Consider the following 5,867-nt stretch of genomic DNA (forward strand, 5'->3'; position numbering starts at 1 on the left):
ATTCCCTTGCCTTGACTTTTAATTGATCATAGCAAATCCATCTACCAGGAATCAGTCCAATCACTTGCTAGCAATGTTTCTAGAAACTGATATTCCATAATGACCACAGTGTGGTTCGACTCTCAAATATCTGCTAGAATAAGTGAATAGGAGAGTTCACATGAACATTATCCATAGATAACATGAACAGTTAATAATTTCATTGTTTTATTATAACTGTTTATAAGTACTAACCCTGCTTAATAGCTAGTAGTGGTATTAATAAACAATGATATACCCAGAAGGCTACTGTGGATAGGGTTATAAGAGGGAAACATATAGCAAAAGCAAATAACTTTATAACTTCTGCTTGTCAAAATCTCACTCTGTTTTTAAGGGCAAGTTCAAATTGTACCTCCCCCAACAATTCTTACTCATTCCCTTCAGTTGGTTCTAATCTTCCTCATTGGTGCCCCCAAAAGATCTCGAATATTTATTTAGATATTTAATACGTTAATGCATTTGAAAAACATTTGCCTATAAGAAACTATACTGAGGACGACAAAGATGAGTAAGACATTACTCTCAAGAGGCTCAAAGTTGAGTGAGTTGCCTTGTAGTATAATTATTATGTCTCTCTTCACTAGGAATGTTAAGTTCTATGAGGGCAGAGATTTGGTTTTGCTCATTACTGTATTCTCAATATTGAGAAGAGTGCTTGGCAAATAGTGGGTGCTCAATAAATATCGAATATGAAATTATGTAGTTCTCTGGACACATATTTTTTCTTATTAAACTATTACAAAGTATATATTTCTTGGGGATAGGTGATTTTTTATCTTTCTTACAGCACCTGACTTAGTGTCTTACACATAGCAATATCTGCCATTGAATTGAACTGTAATTTTCAATTCATCCTTAAGTGGATTTGCTAAATCATTAAAGTTTGCAGCTTCTGTAATCTTAAGCATAAAGAACCACCATTGTGAATTATATTTATAAAGTCTCAGAAAACTCTTTCTTTTAATGAGGAGAAGACGACAATTTGAAGGATTAAAAGTAAGAAAATTTTAGAGCTGAGTCAGATTTGGCCTTGAAGAATTCACAGAACAAAAGAATATTGAGGGGAATGGGGAAAATCTGGTAGAAGATAGAGACTAACCTTTAAAATAAAGCCAAAATAAAATATGTTCCCCCATTTAAAAAGAGAAAAGAAAACTCTGTTAAATGAGAAACATGGTAGTTACTCAAGGCTTAACTAGATTAGTTTTTCCAGGAATGGCAGTTTCTCCAATTCTTTGAGCTATTACTCAGGTACAAAACAGCTAGAGACACTGATGGAGCATGGCCCTTCCAGAGCAGTGCCTCACAAGCCTAGCTGCACATCAGAATCACCTGGGAGCCTTTTAAGAAACACTGATGCCTGGACCCACCCACTAAGCTTCTGATTTAATTGGTTTGAAGAGGGACCCAACAATCCATTTATTTTTTTCCTCCGTATGGTCTCGATTTCTTGTCATTTTCATACACGTATGTTTGTCCCCCAACAACCACATTTCTTAAAAATTCCTCAAGTGATCCTACTGGGTGACTGGGGTTGAGAAGCACTGCTTCAGAGGAAGAAGGAAGAGTATGATTAGGAGAAATGAAATTTTGCCATGGAAAGGACAATTTTGCCATGGAATAGGAAGTGTTGGATTTTAGTCCAAACTCTTGGTAGGTCATTAATTTCTTTTTTTCTCTGTCTCTGTATTCTCAAAAGCAAAATGAGATCCAACAAGTCTGTCAGAAACACAGAAAAAGACAAATGGCTATGAAGCTCTGTATGGTCATTAAGTATTATGCAAATATTTAGGACCTTCAATCTTTTAGGTCTAGTTTGATATTTTATACAGAACCCCACACAAAAAATGCTAACAGGATCCAAGTGAAAATTTGTATTTTCATGTTAATAAATTCAAAGTGGAATAAAGAAGCAATTAGAAAAGATGGTGGTGATTCCCTTTTAATGGGAAATGGTCCTAGAGAGATGGGTTGGTGACTTTCAGAGGAAAGGCCCTTCATTAACTCTCATTTTAGTTAATTACTATGTTCACAAACTATTTAATCAACATGAGAGGACAATAAATCTCAATTTCCTTGCTAAAGCAGGCTAGAAATTCTCAGCCAGAAGTAATTTAGCACCCCAGATTTTCATTATCTGACTAAATTTGCCCTTTCACTTTAGAGCTCTTTTGAAAGGTCTTCAGGTCCTAAATTAGCTCCTGCCAATGCTAAAATACTCTATTCCTTCAAGGCAGATGCCTCCAACACCCAATTTACTGCTTTTAAATATAAATTCATAATAAAACATGAATTGGCCTATCATGATATATCGTTAGTTTAAGTCAAGTCAATGTCTGGACCGAACTTTAAAAATAAGTCTGGTCAAAAGAAAGGAGTGTTTCCTAATGCAAGCACTATGCTTGCAGCACTGGGGCTAAAAAATCCACCTACATATTTGCAATCAATTTTTTGAAACTATAATTTTCAACAGACCTGAGCTGGTACTGAGTAGTGTAGAAGTACTGTCCTTTGCTAATGATGAGTCTTTCCCCGACAGCCAAGGGAACTGCTGCTATATGAACAGACTGAACTGAGTTCAGAGAAGCTGGCACTTTCAGATCTCAGAGCCCAGCCTGCCCTCAGCTGCAGTCCACAGCCTGGTTCAGAGGTCCGTTCAGCTTTTCAACACCCAAGACAAAGCAAAAAAAAGTCTGGTGATAAGAATTGCTTTCTGCCAACTTGGGGCAATGCTATTCATGCAAGAGTTCCTACACAAAGACTAATGAGTAAGAGAACTGAGACAAGTATTAGCAATCCTATTTCTTATTTTCAGTTATTGAGTCTTTAAAGCTACAGCACTCTTATAACACATACCTCCGACAAGCTTCTCTACTCATGAGGCCAGTAAGGTTAAATAATTTGTCTAATGTCCATGGAAACCTCTGAGATAGGACCCATACTCAAGACTTCTAGCTCCATGTCTACCATACCATGCTTGGCAAGCCCTCATGGAACATTTTTAGTGCCAGATCAGTTTCCTGGTCATGGCCAAATGGTAATCATTGTCCAGTGGAAAGGGTATTGGGCTGAAAATGAGAAGACAAGGGTTTGCTGGCACTGCTCTGTGTGTGTGTGTGTGTGTGTGTGTGTGTGTGTGTGATCTTTAAGAGATCTGGTCTCTTAACTAATTTCTGCTTTAGTTAGTCCATCCCACTTCCTGGCAAAATGCCAGATGCTGAGTCAATTCTACCATCTGCCTCTTCCTGCACCAGATGCAGCCAGTGTTGAAAGGTATCAAGAGGGTAGTGTTGACTAGTGCCTCTGCAAATCCATGGTCTCCAATATCACTGCTACTCAAAATATGCTTAATCATTTCTTCCTGAATTCGCTAATAATCTTAGTATCAGTCTTTTTCTTCTATGCTTTCACCTTTCCAAACTATTTTTCATAAAGAAGACAGAGTCCTCTCTTTCATCATACATACAACCATGTCATTGCTCACAACCCTTTAATAACTTCCCACTGCATTGTGAATAAAAACTCATTCCATGCCTACAAGGTGCTGCATGTTTTGGCCCCTATCTCCCTCTCTGACCTCATCTCAGGCCATTCTCCTCCTTGCTAGTATGCTCCAAGAAGACAGTCATCCACAGGCTGAGAGCCCTTGTTAGAAATCTAACTTGCCAGCACCTTGATCATGGACATCTAGCCTCCAAAACTGTGAGAAACTAAATTTCTGTTGTTTAAGCCACTTAGTCTGTGGTATTTTGTGACAGCCACGCAAGCAGACTAACGTACTGCCTGAGAGTTTTTAACATACGCTATTTCCTTCTTTCTAGAGCCTCCTCTCCCCTCTTCCTCCTTTTCTTCCTCTCTTCTCTTTCTTTACATTCTTACTTCTCACTCCAAAATGCCCTCCAACCAACCGCTCTAATAAAACCGCTCTAATAGAAGTTCTCCCAAAGGCAACCAATATTACCATTTTTCCAAAACCAGTGGATGTTTATCATCTTATTTTACTGGGCCCTCTCTGTCACATGTGACAGTGCAGACAGACCCCTTAGTTCTTGAATCCTCTACTTCCCTGGCTTTGATTTCACTACTTTTTCTAGGTATTTCCCTAAACGTTTCTTTAAGATTTTCTTTTTGAGCTGCTTAAATGTTAGTGTTCCACTGGATTTCATCTTTGGCCCACAGCTCTTTTCTATATTTTACACTCCATGGGTAGTCTCGATCATTCTCCTGGTTTTAACTCTAATAATGTGCTGATGATTACCAAATCTACCTCACTCCTCTAAAGTAGATTTAAATATCCAACTGCCTTCTTTGGTTCATCACACCATATGTTCCCATGGTTCGTTTTTTTTCCTTCCTCTATGCAAAGATACCTACCTTCCCTTCTTTGAAGTGCTTCTTGAGCTGCTTCTGCATGGCGGTCAACTTCTTGGACTGTACCCCACTGTAGGCCAGCAGCATGCCACCAAACTGCCTCTCAGTAATTCTTCCATCCACAGGGTCATGGCGTTCAAACTGAAAGGGAAACACAGAGTGTTCCTGAGGTGAAATGAGAAGTATTTTGACATGGAATGTGGAATGATCAATTGTGTTGGATGGCAGAAAATAGCTGATGGCCAGGACTATATTTTTGAACTACAATTCTCACTAAGATTTGAAAAAAACTTATCAAAAACAGAAGATTTGGGTTCTTCAGATCTGCCACTAAATATTTATATCTTGAGGAAAGTCATCCAACTACTCTGGGCCTCAATTTCCTCATGGATAAGACAGAGCAGCTATAACATCTCGTACACGTTACAGATCAAGAGCATCCTTGTGGGTATAAAAACAATGTTAAAACTCCATTCAAATTCAAGAATAATATTATTGATAATAAGTGCTCTTTGGACCATCCATATCTGTGCATCTCAAAGAAGACTTAAAAGTTAATTAACATAAATTTGATCAATTATATGTATTATTATACACTTAGACCTTTAAGGATTTCAAGTTTTCCCCTAAATGGTAATCAAATGCTAGCACATCAACAAAGCTTGAAATGAAATGTATAGAGTATGGGTAGGACACTTTAATTAGACATGCTTACTTACCACAAAGACACTGAAAAAAAAAATCATTAAATATATATTTAAATATGCAGATGGAAGGTTAAATATAAAGGATTTCTAGCTAATCTAAGTAATATCAGAAAATGAAGGTTTTAATTTAAAAATGAAAACCAGAACAATATCTCCATGTCAGCTGCAGTGTTAATGATACTTACAAATGCATAAATAGTAAAATGGCTAAAGATGGGCCCAGAAACTAATTAGAAAGCAAAATGATTTGAAGATGGTAATATTTCCCCATGGTCTGATTAGAAAGTAACAGTTACCAGGAAACTCTCAGATTCCTGTATGGTGGGACATAATCCTGTTCTCATAAGAGTACGTATACATAGACATAAGATGTTGCTAAGTAAGGTCAGGTCAACAAACACTTCTTGAGTGTCTACTAGTTGTCTGCACTGTGTTACATCTAGTGGGGTACAGGAAAGAATATGATTCAGTTTCTGTCCTTCGGGTCTTCATCTAGTAGAAAGCTAAAACTTTGAGACACAAAATAAGGAGGTATGTATTCAAGAGTGAAATTCTCTTTCAATTCTCATTTCCTCAGTTAGCTGGGTCAGTTGATATACACCTTGTTTCCTCACTGGTGAGACTGTGTAAGTGAGCAAGACACAAGAACTACATTTTACTGAGCATGTACTCTGGGCCAGGTACTTCACCATATATTCTTTCATTTAATCACTATAACAACCCTATGGAATAAACACGATCAGCTTC

General features: G+C 37.6%; 1 protein-coding gene across 7 annotated transcripts in view; it reads right to left on the reverse strand.

Annotated features, from left to right (window-relative positions):
* MICU1 (mitochondrial calcium uptake 1) overlaps nucleotides 1-5,867 on the reverse strand; it is a 196,073-nt gene that overhangs the window by 34,258 nt on the left and 155,948 nt on the right. The gene's annotated exons all lie outside the window — the stretch shown is intronic.

This window comes from Pteropus vampyrus, unplaced genomic scaffold (genome assembly GCF_000151845.1).
Source record: "Pteropus vampyrus isolate Shadow unplaced genomic scaffold, Pvam_2.0 Scaffold20, whole genome shotgun sequence".
NCBI lineage: Eukaryota > Metazoa > Chordata > Mammalia > Chiroptera > Pteropodidae > Pteropus > Pteropus vampyrus.